Raw genomic sequence first — 19,492 nt, 5'->3', positions numbered from 1 at the left:
AACCATTTCCTGAATTCTTTTCACCATGCTAAACTAACTCTGTACCCATTAAATAACTCCCCACTCCAGTCCTCCCCCAAGTCCCTGATTACCACTTTTTTGCATTGTTGTCCCTATATATTTGACAGCTCTAAATACCCCAGTATAAGTGGAATCATACAGTTTTTGTCTTTTTGCGACTGTCTCATTTCACTTAGCTTAATATCTTTAGGTTTGTATATACAGCATATGTCAGAATTTCCTTTTTAAGGCTGAATAATATTCCATTGAATGTGAGGACCTTGTTTAGTTTGCCCATTCATCTATTGGAGAACACTGGGTTACTTTACTTTTTGGCTGTTATAAATAATGTTGCAGTGAATATGGATACATAAATATTTGTTTGAGACCCTGCTTTCTACTCTTTTAGATATAAGTAGTGGAGTTGGTCTGTCATGTGGCAATTCTCTTGATTTTTTTTTTAAGAACTGCCTATACCACTTACTACAAAACTTGTTCCATTTTGCATTCCCATCAGTAAAATTAGAACAAGAGCACATGCCTGTAATCCCAGTGGCTCATGATGGTGCCGCATGAGGATCCCAAGTTCAAGCCCAGTCTTAGCAAGTTAGTGAGGCTATAAGCAATTTAACAAGATCCTGTCTCAAAATAAATAAAAAGGGCTTGAGATGTGGCTCAGTGGTAAAGTGCCCCTGGGTTCTGTTCCTGGTTACCCACCCCCCCAAAAAAAGAAAGAAATTAGAATAAGAGTTTAAACTTTCCACATCATCATCAATATTTGTTTTCCATTTTTTGATAGCTATTCTAAAATGGTATGAAGTAGTATCTTTCTTTGGTTTTGATGTGTGTTTTTCAGTGCTTAGTGATGCTGAACATCTTTTCATTTTCTTACTGGTAATTAGTGTATCTTCTTTGGAGAAATGTGTATTTGAGTCTTTTGGCCATTTCATAATTGGATTGTTTGGGATTTTTTCCTTGAATTTTAAGACTTATTTTGATATTTTCTGTGTTAACCCTTTATCATTCTTTTGATTATTGTCTTGGATTTGCAGAAATTTTAAATTTTGATATAATTCAATTTATTTTTTTGTTGTCTATACTTTTGTCAACAAGAGATCCAATTTTTTCCACAATGATTCAGGTAATCATTGCCATATCCGGTGCCATCAAGTTTTCCTTTAAGGTTTTTTTCTTTATAAAATAAAAATAAAAAAAGAATGTTCATAGCAACACTGTTCATAATAACCTCCAAATGGAGTCAACCTTACTATTAATCAGTCAAAGAACAGATAAATACATTGGTATACTCATGATGAAATATAACACAACAGAAATGAAAAAACTAGGCCAGGCACTGCGCAAAAGAGTCACTGGTTGAGGACTGCTAATTCTCAGACATTTCTCTCCAGCTGTGAGGGTGGGCCAGCAAACTTTCAAGGTTTCAGGAAAATACACAGAGAAAGACCTGGAGTACCATGAACAATGAGAGGCAGTGACTGAGCGCTGAAGAGTCAGTGAAGGCAATTCTGTTCCATGCTGCCAAACCTGTCTCCACAGTGATCTGCTCAGACTGCATTCACATTTTTCTTTCTTTCCTACAATAAAAATCCCTGACCCATTGGAGTTTATGATGGTGTATGGTGTGAATCTTATTTTATATTTACCATGATTATCCAGTTGTCCCGACACAACTTATTCAAAGTCTGTCTTTTCTAATAAGATGAAAAGAGTTATCAAGCCACTAAAAACATGGAAGAATCTTAAATATATTTCACCAACTGAAGCAAGCCTCACTTTCTAAGACTGACTTCAAACTCCGCTGGGATTATTATAGGAGTGCACCACCTTGTGGGTTCCCTAATGTGATGTTTATAAAGCTTCCTTCTTATAATTTTTTTTTCTGTTTTAGTCAACTATCATGTTAGGAACTGCTGATAGAAGGACAATCATGATTGTTTCTCTTGCTGGAAAGTGTGGCTTGAACTGTTATATCCCACTTCTAATTTTAAAATTAAAAAAAATACATAGCAACATGAACCCAGTGAAACCTGATATTTAAATTAAGTAGACCAGGCTGATAGGGAACCTGACTTTTGACAAGTGTTGATCATAAAAGGGAACCACCTCACCCATACCTGAGCATACCTGTGGAATGCTGGTACTCCGGCATCATCCTACAATGTTGGTTTTCCACAAGGATCAGTTACTTGACCTTCCCTGAAAAGATTTTTCAGAACTGTTATTACCTTTTTAATTTCATTATGGGTACATGAAACATATGCAATTCCCAGTGGTCAGAGGATGTACACTTGACTAAATTTAGCAGGAAGGGTAAAGACAGCTTATCACACAGTACAAATCAGTGAGATTGGCAAAGATTAAGGAAGCAGTATTAAAGATTGGTTGGGTGTTCCTGGTGTATACATATACAAAATAAGCTTTAAAGAGCAACAGGACTCTGTTTCTTCTTTAAATTTTAAACAAATATTGTTATTCTCTATATTGAAAACTAAGTGTTGGACTAAAATGTTTACCTTCTTTTTCTGCATATATTTATTAGTATGTATGTATTTTTGTGGTGCTGGAGATGGAAACTAGGGCCTTGTGCATCCTAGGCAAACCTTCTGCCACTCACTTATATTCCCAACCCAAATGAATAGTATGTTAGGGTTGTATTTATTTCTAGAACTTAACAGACTGAAATGATTGATCTCAACTGTGGGCAGTCCATCTCTGGCAGCTAATTCAGAAGTTTATTCAGCTTCTGCCTGAACTCAAAGTGATCTAGGTCTTCCGTAGTAGGGAAACTCATTCTCATTATTGGATACATCAAAATGATGGACTATCATACTGGCCATTTCTACTCCCTAGCCTAAATCCTTGGCAAGTACTAATTTACTCTGTCTCTGTAGATATACTGATTCTGCACTTTGCCTATAGATGGAATCATATAACGTGGTCTTTTCTGATTGGTTTATTTCAGCATCATGTTTTTAAGGTTTGTCCATGTTTTAGCATGCACCAGTCTGCACTGCATTCTTTATTATGATGCAATAATATTCCATTATGTGATTATACCACATTTATCTATTTATCAGTTGATGGACATCTATATTTACTAATAATGGTGCTACAAACATTTGTATGCATGATTTTTTGTGGATTCATATTTTAATTTCTTTTAGTCATGTCCATAGGAGTAGAATTCCTGAGCTGTATGGTAACTCTATTTTTCTGAAGAAATGCCAAACTTTTCTAAAGAAGACAATGGCATGTAAGGTTCCCGTGTCTCCACATGCCTGCCAGTGCTTGTTATCATCCATCATTTTGATTCTAGTCATCCTCTTGGGTGCGAAGTGGTACTTGCAGATTTGAGTTCCATTCCCTCCTGACTGATGCTGCAGAGCATGAGCATGTTTTCATGTGCTTGTCTTTGTATATCTTCCTTTGAGAAATGTCTTTTCAAATCCTTTGTTTCATTCCTATCAAGTTTTAGGAGTTATCAGATATGATTTAAATATTTACTCTCATTCTACAGATTTTTGATCATATCATTTAATTTTTATTTTTTATCTCCTACAGCACTTTAAAGATTATTAATCTGTGACCTACAGAGTACTGGAACCTAGGTCTTCAGTAGAGGTTTATGAGTAAGGGAATTATGTATCTTTATTTCCCTGATCAACCTACTAAACAACCTAAATATATTCGGGTCCTCATTGAATCTCATGTTTGTCATCACTTTTTTTTTTTTTTTTTTTTTTGTTACCAGAGATTGAATGCAGGGGTGCTGTACTACTGAGTCATATCCTCAGCACTTTTTATTTTTTTATTTTCTCATTTTGAGACAGGGTCTTGCTAAGCTGGTGAGGCTGGCTTTGAACTTTTGATCCTCCTGTCTCAACCTCTCAAGTCACTGGGATTACAGGTGTGTGCCACTCACTGCACTCAGTGGTCATCTCTTAAGAATAGGAATGATCCGTTTTGGAAGTCAGGTGATTTGCTGTGTTTTCTTGAAGAGTGATGCTCCATATTGAATTCTTATATGGCATCCTATTGTGGGAACACTGGAGCTAGGATCTCCTTTGTGTGCAGCACTATTTTTTATTCATTCAACTTAAGATTTCATAACTTTTGAAGCAGTTTATATTTATTTGTTTATTACAAGTAAAAGAGTTATTATGTTCTATGTTGGAATAGTAGGTCAAAGTCATACAAAGCTGTGCATTTAGTTTAAGAAGAATCAGTATGTAAGTAAAGAATAGAGGATATTGGCTTTGACAGTACTTCATATAAAAAGTCCTGTACTTTTTAGTCAATTGCTCATACATAATTCAGTGGTAGGACAAACTTTTTTTAAAGTTGATGTTTGGAGTTTCTTGATGATTTTATTTTTAGGGAAGAGATTCTTACTAGAACAGGGATTTGGGCTGCCTTTGCTAAAAGCAGTGACACTTAGGCCTGCAAATGTCTACATGCTGGATAAAGCTCAGCATCTCTGCCTTCATTTTAAAATTTTCCTCCTGTATTAATGTAAATTTGGGTTCAGGTACCTGCTCAGCTCTGCACTTAGGCATGCTAATCATGTAAGGAGTGTTCATCTAAAAACTAGGAATGCAAGGTTTACTAGCCCTAACGTTAGCTAGCCTATCTCTTCCCCCTTTAAGACTAAGGCAAGATTTGCAGCATCCTGTTCAAGATCCCTGGAGTGGTACATAGAAGTCTCCAGTCATCACCTTTCTCCAGGATCACAGGTGTGATAGATGAACATCCTGAGCAGTAAGTGGAAATTGCCCCTTCAAGTGATAAGGAATTCTCTGTAAGGAGGAAACACCTTACAGAGTCAGAATTGAAATAATGGTCAACCAGACCACACTGTGACCAAGACTGCTTAATTATACAGACCTTTTGCCCTTGTCCAGATATTCCTTTCAGTACCTGGATGACAGGGATGAGGTGCTGGATCTTACCTTGCCTTCCCAATGTGACCATATTGATTAAAGTTATTTTCCTGCTTTTACCATTACCTGTTCTGTTTGGGGTGAATAGCTAGGACCTGTTTAGTTGGGACTCTTTCCCCACCCTGCAGTCAGGCCTCTGACCTAGGATACTAGTAACAGTCCCAGAGCTATGAAACAATGGAATGGGGGATTTGAAGAGTAGCAACTTCCCTGTCAATGACAGGATGTAAGTAGAGGCTGGAGAACCATTAGGGATTGCGGGGGGCGTCTGGAATTCCATCCAGTGCTTGACAAAGATCCTCTGGAGGATGTTTGCAAAGGCTCATCCTAAAGGGAATTGCCAGATGTTTTGCTCCGGAGCATGGTGTTTTTTCTGCTGTGTTTTTCTGATAATATATTACTCATTTCAGTCTGAACAGATTGCTTAAGGGGACGAGGGGAATACAATAAAAATTCCAGAAAATATTACTTACAATCTGAAAGATAATGGGTCTTTATCACTAATAAAGTTGAAAATAATTTTGCAACCATGCAATGAGTCCCTGAAAGCCTCTGGAGAAAATAGATATAGATCTGCCTTTGTCTCCAACAGGCTGGTTAAATCCTAACGATGGTTTTGTTTATGTGTGGTGGTGGGGTAAAAGAATAAGGTTTCACAACATTCCTTCCTTCCTATAAAAATAGGTCACCCTTATAATAAATGTTGGTGCACAATGCCCTGTTCTGGAAAAAAGAGCTGCATAAGACAAGGTAATCTATTCAGTAAAAAAACTTGGCCACGAGAACCACTGCGACCACTGCCTTCCTGTAGCCCTTAACTCAGCAATTTAGATATTAACCAGATGGACCTAGTAGAGATGGTCACATGAGATTACTTGTCTATTGCTTTAACCGCGAGAGTAATAAGAATAGTCTTAGGTCACATAGAGTTTAGATATTTAGGAAATAAACATTGTATTAGCTCATTGACTTAGATATTCTTAAAATAATTGTGATTAGGTAAGGATAATCTGTAAGGTTACTGTTTTCTCATAATCTTTCGGTTCCTTGTTAAGAACAATTTCTGCCTATGCTTTGGAAACTTCTTTAATTTCATTGACCACAAGACTGCCATTATAGCCTGAAGAAAAATGTATATAAACCCAACCTTCCCCAGAATAAAGTGGGAGTGATTGCACCAGAACTAGAGTCTGTGTCTTTCATTCTCCATCCATCACCAATGCTGTCTCCCCGCGCCCCGCTACCTGTGTGGAACCCATGGACTCCTGCTAGGGCTGGACCCCAGCAAGGGATATGGTAGAAGGACCAAGTGACTGCAATAGACCATAACCTAGTAATTTAAGAATAGCTGTGTTTTCTTTTAACCTCTAATCCTATTATATGCCATGATGCTTCAGAGAAAAGGCCAGTGTTTTCTGTATATGTGCATTGAGATTATATTTTCAATTTATATTTTTAATCAAGTAGATACTTGTAACCTTGAAAGATTGCTTTTTTTTTCTTCACTAAATTATTTTGGCTTGTAAGGAAAATGTCCCATCTTTAGTATTATGATTTTTTTCTTTTTTGCAATCCTGCAGAGTGAACCCAGGGTGTCAGGCATGGTAAACAAGTGCTCTACCACTGAGCTACATATCCAGCCCTCATTAATGATTTTGAATGTATACAGATAAATTTTCACATAGTTATATATTCTCATTTTTTTTTTTTTTTTTTAAGTTTCATAGCTGCATTTAGAAAACGCTTTAGAGAGTCAGCCATGTAACTGATTTTTTTGTGGCAGGTCAACGGCATGTCAAATTTGAATTTATGTTGGAAACCTGTTTTGCTATCACAGAATGTCAAATTAACAGCCAGATTATAATTTCTCTTCAATTTGAATAGGAAAAGTGAGTATGTGTTCGACTTTTATTTATAGAATAAGTTGAAGATGGATAAATAGGTTTTCCTCTGTGCTGTGTTAAATGATCACGATTTTGTAGCAAGTCCAAAAGGGAGAAATTTAACCCCAAAGAATTGTGTTAAGTGTTTGAAAAACATCTGTTACTTGGGATCATCAACTGTATGTCAGGCCCAAGGCCAGGTATTTTACTGACGTTATCTCATGTGATCCCCAAATAACATTGTGCTATTATCATTATTTGTAGTTAGAGGCACTAAAATTGATGGCATCACAGTTTAAGGAAACTTGCTCAAGGTCCTGGAACCAGTAAGTATGAGCCCAAATCTTGTCACCAGTCTCAAGCTTGTTCTTTGAAGTTTCTCTGAGTTCTCCCAGTTTTATTTTGTACCATAACACAAGATGTTAAATAACATTCAGATATTTTGATATTTAAATCCATGTCTTTTGATTCATATTTACAATATTTCAGTGTGTTCAATTCTGATTTTTTTGTGAACAGAGACTGTACCCAGACCCTGTTACATGCTAAATATGGATTTTTCATAACACTCTAAAATCTAAAATAGCATCATTACTCTATTTTAATTGGTAGAAACAGGATTAGTTGATTTATGTCTTAGGTTATTTGTGAAACCTACCTCAATGTTAATATTTTTGTATAAATGAAGAACTGAAGTATTATCAAGAATCTAGCTATTAATCTCACTTTTTTTTTTTTCCAACAATGCTGTGGATTAAACCCAGAGACTCACACATGCTATGCAAGTGCTCTACAACTGAGCTGCATTCCCAAACCTAGCTATTAATCTTTTTGAAAGTTATTTTTCCAGATTTCTATATGAGATATTCCAAAATGAAACATCTTTGTCTTCTTGTACACCAGAGTCATAGAAAAAGAAATGCGCCTCACTTAACAGCTTTTTTTTTTTTTTTTTAACTTTGCACAGATGATTTTGTGCCCTGACACAGCACATACAGATCCCCCTTTGGTTGGGAAGTAGATGATGGTCTCAGGAGAGATTATATAGTCATGCTCCAGGCTAGTCCTTGAGTTGCATATTATCTCTTTCCCTGTTCTTTTAATTTTCTACTGTAGTCAGAACTGTTGTACTTAAACATCACATTTATTTTGTAGTCAGCTGAAAGAAAGACAAACAGTACAAAACACTTAACAGAGATAAGGTAGACTTTGTGTCAGAAGGAAATTTTAATATCCACTTAAGTAGGACAATTAAAAATGGTCTTGGGACTCTTGGTTTTACTTACCATATTGTCAGTTCTAGAAGGTCTATAGATGGTTTTTTTGAGTCATTCTAAAACACATTTGAGTTTATCACTTCAGTTTACTACTTTGATTTTTAAAATGCCTCTAACTTGAAGAATTAAAAAGATAAAATCATACAAAACCATCTAAAACTAACCTAAACTCAAGTCGTAGACTCATTTTTATCATAGTGATAAAATAATAAATTAAGATAATCTTTTGAACATTTCTGCATTGTTGCAGTTGTCTCAAGTGTAATCCATGAATGAAAAATGTAGTCTCCCTTTATTTCAATGCTTATATGAAATTCCTTTCAAGTCTCAAATATTATAGAAAAAACTGGGCTTTGACTCTAAGTCTTTGTTATGCCTGGAGCCTATATCATCATTCTTGGATTGTGTATATGTGGAAGGTCCAATTATTGCAAGTATTTGGTGCTTAAGTAATAAAATTTGTAAGGGCCAGAATGGACTCTGGGAAATGAAAGTGAATTCTCACCATTATACTAAAATATACAGTAACTTTAAGACTCTATATTCCTGGGTTTTTTGAAAAGATGTCACCAGAGGATGTGTGATTCTGAAAGTGAGGCATCATTTTCATTTTTTCTCTGTTGAGAACCAAAAATTTATTTGTTTATAAATTTGGTACATAAATTGTTGCTCAGTATTTAATAGCCTGTGCTTTTAGGCTTCCTGTCTCTCCCTGCCCCTAAGTTATAAAGCAACCTTATTAATGAGGTAGCAGAGAAGTGTCTACATTATTATAAACTCAAACTGTTGGAAACCTGAATGTGCTCAGTGCAGGTAGCACTCAACAAACAACCTGGACTTTTACCTAAAGGCTACAGCCTTTCTCCTGGATTATGCACAGATAAGGGGTCTGTATCACTCTTCACTCAGTTTGGAATGACTAATTAAAAGTCATTTATTGTGGCTATTGTATTACTCAGGAAATGTGGAACCTGAAGTGTGAAATTTCTGTACCAGTGCCTCATAGTAAATCCCTTCCCTAAAGGAAAGTAATTATGGAGCCAGAAACATTTTTTTTTTCTCAGCTGGAGAGAGGGTGACATAGAAAACTTCTTTCATTGTCAAAAGTGCTTCAGATTTGCTGAGAGGATCTCACCTCCCTGACATGTTGATTGCACTTCACATCACACCAAGTACCAAGGGACTTATTTTGTAAGGTTTCTGGCCTTCTCCTTCATCACAATTGCAGAGTGTCAGTTTGGTCTGATGAAGATGGATATAGAACAATTGTTGATTGGAAGCTCTTGATACAGACAAGGAGTTCAAACACAGGCTCTGCCTGGAGGTTCAACAGTGAGCATCACTCATCGGTCATAATTTTTCCAATGGAAAAGATCAAGACAACTTGCCACCCATTATATCTATTTAACTGTATTCCAGAGTGAATTAAATTGTATTTAACAAGTTTTATCTTGCAAGATTTATGCACTCTAGAAGTAAATATACTTCTCCATCAAGCTCTTGTTTTGTTTATGGGTTTAAGATTTTGACACTTGTTCCAAAACATTCAGTAGCTAATAAATTCTTTTCAAAGTCTTCATGACCCTTGATCCCCTCCCAAGTTTTTTTTTTTTTCTTTTTCTTTTTACAAGATACATAAATAGGCTTTATTTGCAAGGGAGCAGGAATTTAATCAAACAGCCCAAATCCCATATCATCCTCAGACTCCTCAAACTCTTCTTTCTTCTCACTTTCTTCTCCTCTGCTGCAGGAGAGGCAGAACCAGTAGCAGGAGCTGCAGAGTCAGGAGCGGCAGAAACAACCACAGCCCCTCCAGCAGGCACACTGGCAAGTTTGCCAATACCCTGGGCTGTGACGTCTTCAGTGTTTTTCCCATGCAGCTCATTGATGACCTTGTTGAGCCGATCCTCTTCTTTCTGCCTGGATGCCCACGCTGTCCAGGATCTTCATGATGTCCTTGGAGCTGGGGGAGGAGTTGCCCCTGAGGGCGGCCAGCAGGGAGGAGGCGACATTGCGGTGGCAGCAGACTGGCTTCAAATCTGCGACCTTGGCAGCAGCAGGGAGTGGAAAAAAAAGCCAAGTTTTTTTCTTAATGATAAAAATAAATTTCAAATTTAGTAGTAAAGCAATGGAAATATACTGTGAGGATACCATGGTTTAAAAATAGTCGCTTATCCCTACATATGTATGTTCTGAATTGAAACAAGCTTGATCGTTATTGCAAGTATTGATCTACAGCCCTTACAAAATTTTAAGAGGTGTCATTGTAGGACCATAGAATCCTTGAGTTAGATAAATACCTGAAGATCTCATCCAATACTATTCATTCACAGCTAAGAGAACTTGGCTGTAAGATGGGTACATGAATATCACAAAAAGACCTTCTAAATGGTCTGCAGAAAAACAAGAATAAAAAATGCAGGTTTCCTAATTCGAGAAGAGCATTTATTTGATCTCAGTATTTATATTCACATAGAGATTCTACGTGGAGTCTGTGAACCTCCAGTGTCTTGGGGGATTTAAAGGAGAAGAGAAAGACTAAGAGGTGAGAAGTTTAATTGACTTTAAAAGTTGATCCATTGATTTTGAATGATGAGAATACCTATGTGAAGAAAGCAAGGTAAAGGAGATCATACTCCATTCTTGCTTTTCTCCAGCTCATGTAATGTCAGATAGCTGCCAAAAAATTGATTCATGATCTGAATTGAGTAGACTTCAGTGCTTAATTAAGCTTTAGACTGTTCTGAACAGCCTAAAGGAAAAGGAAAAGAATCCAAACATCCAGTTGCCACCTATACCACTTGCTACCTGTGTGGTCACCAATTGTCATTAAACTTTTCTTTGCCTAATTTTTCTCAACTACAATGATTGCAGTGCCTGTCTTACACTGTTGTGAGAATGTAATAGGATAATCTGTGTGAAAATATTTGGTGCACTGTATCATGTTATATAAATGAAATTTCATGCACTCCAATGCATTTTGAACGAAATCTTTCACAACTGTCTTAAAACCTAGTCTATCCTAGGTAGTGTCAAAGAGTTGTCTGTTTACCAGATGATTATTGTGAAATACCAAAATGGTGGAAATAGAGACAGTTACATAACAAAATTTGAATAATATTGCATTCTTAAACTAAAAAGGGAGACTGGCTAAAATCTGGTATTTTAACAAATTAGACAAATGGAACTCTTGCCTTACTTAATAAACTGACTATACAGTTAAATATGTAGTTGACTTAATGTCAGTGTATTGTCCTTTGAATATTTTGGACATAAAAGCAAAAAGGAGAAATGTGTATACAGTATAATTATTTCTTGCCTGTTTTGTGGACTGTTTTATAGAGAAACCTATGCTCCTCTTTTAAACTGCAGACTAAGACCATCCATGTAAGCTATCAAAATTAATAACTATTTACATAAAAGTAGGAATGCATTATTAGCAGCTCTTATTTTGGACTTAGTGTGCTCTTATCTAAGAGGCTTCATGAATATTCTGAAATAACTGCAAAACTCACCAACAAATGGGAATGATTACCATGAAATCAGGCTTTTGACTTAGATTTTTCTGCAGTTACTGGGAAAGCACCACACTTGGATTTATGTTATTTAGACTGACTGGGGGAAATTCTTTTTAAAGCCTAAAGGAGATGATACACTTTCAAGAATTATTCAGTAGAGCTTCTAAAAAGGTTCTAGTGAAAAATAAATAAACTCTCTCTGTTTCCTGATCATCCTGTGAGCCACTTCCCCTGCCACACTCTTCTGCTGTGATGTTCTGCCTCACCTCCAGCCCCAAGGAATGGAGCTAGACTTCCACGGACTGAGACCTCTGAAACCGAATAGCATATCAAGAATTTGAATCAACTCTTCACGGGGCGATCCAAGATAGCGGCCTAGAGGGAGACTGCACCCCCAGTCACGCCAGAACCCAGGAGTTAAGAAGGGGAGGCACTGAGAGACTCGGACTGAAATAGAGCCACAGGTGAGTCTGCCCACTGGGTAAATCTCGGCCCGGGTGGCAGGCCCAGATAGAGGTGGCTTATCGGAACCGGGCAGGGCAGCTAGAGTCATCCACAGGCAGCCCTGCGCACTCTGGCGGTGGGCCCCGCCCACACAGCCAGCTTCTCCAGGTTCTCGGAATGGAACTGGCCCGCTAGTGAGAGCCTTTCTGACCAGAAGAAGCTCCGAGTCCCGGAGCCACTGCAGCGCAACGTACTCCGGCACACAAGCAGCTTCAGGGACCAGGATAGGGCAGACCTCCCCAAGTAGCCTGGACCCCTGCGGTGGGAGGTGCCTTTCAAGGCTAGCTTCTCAGACCAGACCGCCCAGTGAGAGGTTTTCTACATAGAACCAGCCACAAGTCCCCGAACCAACGGAGAGCTTCGATCTGCAAGCAGCCTCTGGGATCAGAGCAGGGCAGCCAGAGAACTCTTCAGGCGGCTCTGCCCACTCCGGCTGCAGGCTCTCTTCACGGGGCGATCCAAGATGGCGGCCTAGAGGGTGACTGCACCTCCAGTCGCTCCAGAACCCAGGAGTTAAGAAGGGGAGGCATTGAGAGACTCGGACTGAAATAGAGCCACAGGTGAGTCTGCCCTCTGGGTAAAGCTCGGCCCGGGTGGCAGGCCCAGATAGAGGTGGCTTATCGGAGCCAGGCAGGGCAGCTAGAGTCTTCCCAAGGTAGCCTTCCACACTCCGTCAGTGGGCTCCTCCCACACGGCCAGCTGCACGGTGCAGGCCCACAGTGAGAGCATTTCCGCACAGAACCAGTTCCAAGCCGTGGAACTAGTAGGGGGCTAGGGGCAGTTTTCTTCGGATGCGCTGCTTTATCAGATTCCTCCAAGACATCAGGCTACTGAAGGCTGGGAGGTGATACACTGGAAATCTATCGGGACACTATAAGCCAATAGAGGAAATCTGCAATATCTCAGATTCCCACTGACATCTGTCCAATATGAGAAAACAAGGGAAGAAAATGTACCAAACAAACCTAGATACTACATCAATAAAACCCAATGACAGCACAGCAGAAGAAATGTCAGAAAGGGAGTTCAGAATGTCCGTAATTAAAACGATCAGGGAAGCTAATGAGGAGATGAAAGAGCAAATGCAGGCATTGAAGGAGGAGATGAAAGAGCAAATGCAGGCATTAAATGATCGCACCAATCAACAGTTAAAAGACCAAATACGGGAAGCAAGAGATCATTTCAATAAAGAGTTAGAGATACAGAAAAAAAAACAAACAAACAGAAATCCTTGAAATGAAGAAAACAATAAACCAAGGTAAAAACTCCATAGAAAGAATAACCAATAGGATAGAACACCTGGAAGACAGAACCTCAGACAATGAAGACAAATTATTTAACCTTGAAAGCAAAGTTGGCCAAACAGAGAAAATGGTAAGAAATCATGAACAGAACCTACAAGAATTATGGGATATCATGAAAAGGTCAAATTTAAGAATTATTGGGATTGAGGAAGGCTTAGAGAAACAAACCAAAGGAATGAACAATCTATTCAATGAAATAATATCAGAAAATTTCCCAAATCTGAAGAACGAAATGGAAAACCAAGTACAAGAGACTTATAGGACTCCAAATATACAAAATTACAACAGACCCACACCAAGGCACATTATTATGAAAATACCTAACATACAAAATAAAGACAGAATTTTAAAGGCCGCGAGAGAAAACAATCAAATTACATTCAGGGGGAAACCAATAAGAATATCAGCAGATTTTTCAATCCAGACCCTAAAAGCTAGAAGGGCCTGGAACAACATTTACCAAGCCCTGAAAGAAAACGGATGCCAACCAAGAATCTTATACCCAGCAAAACTTACTTTCAGATTTGACGACGAAATAAGATCCTTCCATGATAAACAAAAGCTAAAGGAATTTACAAAAAGAAAGCCAGCATTACAGAACATTCTCAGCAAAATATTACATGAGGGAGAGATGAAAAACAACAATGCATATCAGCAACGGGAGGCGCTAGCCTAAAGGAATAGCCAAATAAAGGAGAAACCAAATCATGTCAAAAACAAATATGAGTCAATTGACTGGGAATACAAATCATATCACAATAATAACCCTGAATGTCAATGGCCTGAATTCATCAATCAAAAGACACAGACTGGCAGATTGGATTAAAAAGAAAAATCCAACAATATGCTGCCTGCAAGAGACTCATCTCATAGAAAGAGACACCCATAGACTAAAGGTGAAAGGATGGGGAAAACATACCATGCACACGGACACAGCAAAAAAGCTGGAGTATCCATCCTCATTTCAGATAATGTGGACTTCAAACCAAAACTAGTCAGAAGGGATAAAGAAGGACATTACATGCTGCTTAAGGGAAGCATAAATCAGCAAGACTTAACAATCATAAATATCTATGCCCGGAACATTGGCTCATCCACGTACGTCAAACAAATCCTTCTCAATTCCAGAAATCAAATAGACCACAACACAATAATACTAGGTGATTTTAACACACCTCTCTCACCACTGGATAGATCATCCAAACAAAAACTGAATAAAGAAACTATAGATCTCAACAACACAATCAACAATTTAGACTTAACTGACATATATAGAATATACCATCCAACAAAGAACGAATGCACTTTCTTCTCAGCAGCACATGGATCCTTCTCTAAAATAGACCATATTTTATGCCACAAAGCTACTGTTAGCAAATACAAGAAGATAGAGATACTACCTTGTACTCTATCAGATCATAATGGATTGAAATTAGAAATAAATGACAGAATAAAAAACAGAAACTTCTCCAATACCTGGAGATTAAACAATACACTATTATATGATGAATGGATAACAGAAGACATCAGGAGGGAAATAAAAAAATTCTTAGAAGTAAACGAGAACAAAGACACATCATATCAAAATCTCTGGGACACTATGAAAGCAATACTTAGAGGAAGATTTATTTCATGGGGTGCATTCAAAAAAAGAAGTAGAAATCAACAAATAAACGACTTAACACTACAGCTCAAAGTGCTAGAAAAAGAAGAGCAGACCAATACCAAAAGTAGTAGAAGACAGGAAATAGTTAAAATCAGAGCCGAAATCAACGAAATTGAAACAAAAGAAACAATTGGAAAAATTAACAAAATAAATAGTTGGTTCTTTGAAAAAATAAATAAAATCGATAAACCCTTAGCCACACTAACAAAGAGAAAGAGGGAGAAAACTCAAATTACTAAAATTCGGAATGAACAAGGAAACATCACAACAGACACGACTGAAATACAAAACATAATTAGAAGCTATTTTGAAAATCTATACTCCAACAAAACAGAAAACCTCAAAGACATCAACAAATTTCTAGAGACATATGAATTACCTCAACTGAAGGAGGAGGACATACACAACTTAAATAAACCAATTTCAAGCAATGAAATAGAAGAGGTCATCAAAAGCCTACCAACAAAGAAAAGTCCAGGACCAGATGGGTTCTCAGCCGAGTTCTACAAAACCTTTAAAGAAGAGCTCATTCCAATACTCCTCAAACTATTCCATGAAATAGAAGAGGAGGGAACCCTCCCAAACTCGTTCTATGAAGCCAATATCACCCTGATACCTAAACCAGACAGAGACACATCAAGGAAAGAAAATTTCAGACCAATATCCTTAATGAACATCGATGCAAAAATTCTCAACAAAATTTTAGCAAATCGCATACAAATATATATTAAAAAGATAGTGCACCACGATCAAGTGGGTTTTATCCCAGGGATGCAAGGTTGGTTCAACATTCGGAAATCAATAAATGTCATTCACCATATCAACAGACTTAAAGTTAAGAATCACATGATTATTTCAAGATGCAGAGAAAGCATTCGATAAAATACAGCATCCCTTCATGCTCAAAACACTAGAAAAAATTGGGGTAGTGGGAACATTCCTTAACATTATAAAGGCAATCTACGCTAAGCCCATGGCTAATATCATTCTAAATGGTGAAAAACTGAAAGCGTTCCCCCTAAAAACTGGAACAAGGCAGGGATGCCCTCTTTCACCACTTCTATTCAACATCGTCCTTGAGACTCTAGCCAGAGCAATCAGACAAACCAAAGAAATTAAAGGGATACGAATAGGAAAAGAAGAACTCAAACTATCCCTGTTCGCTGATGACATGTTTATATATTTAGAGGAACCTGGAAATTCCACCAGAAAACTTTTAGAACTCATAAGTGAATTCAGTAAAGTAGCAGGTTACAAGATCAATGCTCATAAATCCAATGCATTTTTATACATAAGTGATGAATCTTCAGAAAGAGAAATTAGGAAAACTACCCCATTCACAATAGCATCGAAAAAAATAAAATACTTGGGAATCAATCTCACAAAAGAGGTGAAAGACCTCTACAATGAGAACTACAGAACACTAAAGAAAGAAATTAAAGAAAACCTTAGAAGATGGAAAGATCTCCCATGTTCCTGGATAGGCAGAATTAATATTGTCAAAATGGCTATACTACCTAAAGTGCTATACAGATTCAATGCAATTCCAATTAAAATCCCAATGATGTACCTTGCAGAAATTGAGCAACCAATTATGAAATTCATCTGGAAGAATAAAAAACCGAGAATAGCTAAAGCAATCCTCAGTCGCAAGAGCGAAGCAGCGGGTATTGCAATAGCAGATCTTCAACTCTACTACAAAGCAATAGTAACAAAAACGGCATGGTATTGGTACCAAAATAGACAGGTAGATCAATGGTACAGAATAGAGGACATGGACACAAACCCAAATAAATACAATTTTCTCATACTAGACAAAGGTTCCAAAAATATGCAATGGAGAAAAGATAGCCTCTTCAACAAATGGTGCTGGGAAAACTGGAAAACCATATGCAATAGAATGAAATTAAACCCCTATCTCTCACCCTACACAAAACTCAACTCAAAATGGATCAAGGACCTCGGAATCAGACCAGAGACCCTGCATCTTATAGAAGAAAAAGTAGGTCCAAATCTTCAACTTGTTGGCTTAGGATCAGACTTCCTTAACAGGACTCCCATAGCACAAGAAATAAAAGCAAGAATCAACAACTGGGATAGATTCAAACTAAAAAGCTTTCTCTCAGCAAAGGAAACTATCAGCAATGTGACGAGAGAGCCTACGGAGTGGGAGAATATCTTTGCCAACCATACCTCAGATAGAGCGCTAATTTCCAGAATCTATAAAGAACTCAAAAAACTCTACACGAAGAATGTAAATAATCCAATCGACAAATGGGCTAAGGAAATGAACAGACTCTTCACAGAAGAAGATGTACAAGTAATCAACAGATATATGAAGAAATGTTCAACATCCCTAGTAATAAGGGAAATGCAAATCAAAACTACCCTAAGATTTCATCTCACCCCAATTAGAATGGCGATTATCAAGAATACAAGCAATAATAGGTGTTGGCGAGGATGTGGTGAAAAAGGAACAGTCATACATTGCTGGTGGGGTTGCAAATTAGTGCAGCCACTCTGGAAAGCAGTGTGGAGATTCCTCAGAAAACTTGGAATGGAAACACCATTTGACCCAGCTATCCCACTCCTTGGCCTATACCCAAAGGACTTAAAATCAGCATACTACAGAGATACAGCCACATCAATGTTCATTGCTGCTCAATTCACCATAGCCAGATTGTGGAACCAACCTAGATGCCCTTCAATTGATGAATGGATAAAGAAACTGTGGCATATATATACAATGGAATATTACTCAGCCATAAAGAATGATAAAATTATGGCATTTGTAGGCAAATGGACGAAATTGGAGAATATCATGCTAAGTGAGATAAGCCAATCTCAAAAAACTAAAGGACGAATGATCTCGCTGATAAGCGGATGAGGACATATAATGGGGGGTGGGAGGGGTTAGCATTAGGTTTAGGGTTAGGTTTAGGGTTAGGGATAAGGAGTGTGGTAAGAATGAAGGAAAGAAGGACTGTATAGAGGGAAAAGAGGAGTGGGAGGGGTGGGGGGGAAGGGAAAAAAATAAACATCATTGCCCTATGTAAACGTATGATTACACACATGGTATGCCTTGACTCTATGTACAAATAGAGAAACAACATGTATCCCATTTGTATACAATTAAAAAAAATAAATAAATATATATATAAAAAAAAGAATTTGAATCAGATACAGATACAGAGTGATTTCTTAACACTATACAGAACATTATTAATAGGTCCTTTAAAAAGGATAAAATAGATTAAAATCTTTCATTAAAATTTTCTAATTAAAAATTAAAAAAATAAAATAAAAATAAATAAAATCAAGTTTGAAAAAAAAAAAAAAAGACCATATATACCTGCAGATTTCAAGATCAAAAAGCCCAAAATTGTTTTGGAGAATATTGGATTCTGTATTAGTGTATTTGAATTAGTGTAATTGTTTGCCTGTAAGTCTTAAAGTCAAGATGGGTACTCAAAATGAATATTGAGTGCTGAAGTTTTTGTCCTAGGGCATTAAAAGGAGATAAAATTTAGGAAACTGAATTTGCAGGTTTAAAAAATTTTTTTTTTCATTTTTACTGTAGAGAAGCATTTCTTCAAGAAGAACAGTGTGGGTGTGAGGTGGAGTAATTTTCTACCATAACTTAGAAAATCTTACGTAAAAATAAAATAGTGCAACTGCCCCACACTCTAAATACCTATTATAGGGCTCTGTCATCCCCCAGCCCCCAACAGAATTGAAGAACCACATAATTGGCTTATTATGTTTATAATTTATTTTGTCTCACCTGTTAAAGTACATTCTAAGTGCCCAGAACAAATAGTGCTTGGCACATGGTAGATAATATATAAATGTTCATTGAATGAACAAATGAATCGAAAAGTAGGTTTTTTGTCTTCGTAGCCCTATGTTTATGTCTCTAAAAATGAGAAGTGTATTGGACGTTCCTCCCCCAGCGACTGTGAGTTGACTGAGTAACTAGAGCTAGCATGAAGATAATTTTGTTCAAAGACATTATCTTCTTTCCATCCTCACCCATTTCTGCTCCATTTCGTAGCTGGGGATTGAACCTGGGGCCTTGCACATGCTAAACTCATGCTCTATCACTGAGCCACACCTCTGTCTAGATTTGTCCATTTTCAGCTGAGCCTGGATGTACTCCTCAAACTTCATTTGTTTGAAGTTCAAATATTTTCTTTCTAGGAAATAAAACAAAAGCTAAATGCATTTAGATCCCAAACTCTTGGGTGAGTTTGCAAAATTCTCTAAATGTTCTGTACTATAAAATTTTCAATAATGAGTAGAAATTCTTTGGGTTGTTGTAAGGATTCCATAAATTAATAGAAATAAAATTGATCAGCCTATCGGTCAGTGACAATAAG

The 19,492-nt window shown here is 37.4% G+C and overlaps 1 pseudogene; it reads right to left on the bottom strand.

Annotated features, from left to right (window-relative positions):
- Positions 1–9,789: 9,789 nt before the first annotated feature.
- The window catches only part of LOC124965339 (60S acidic ribosomal protein P2-like), an 85,246-nt pseudogene continuing 75,543 nt past the window's right edge, over positions 9,790–19,492 (bottom strand).

Source organism: Sciurus carolinensis, chromosome 15 (genome assembly GCF_902686445.1).
Source record: "Sciurus carolinensis chromosome 15, mSciCar1.2, whole genome shotgun sequence".
NCBI lineage: Eukaryota > Metazoa > Chordata > Mammalia > Rodentia > Sciuridae > Sciurus > Sciurus carolinensis.
Note: the sequence above shows the minus strand (reverse complement) of the source record. Positions and strands in the feature narration are given on the sequence as shown.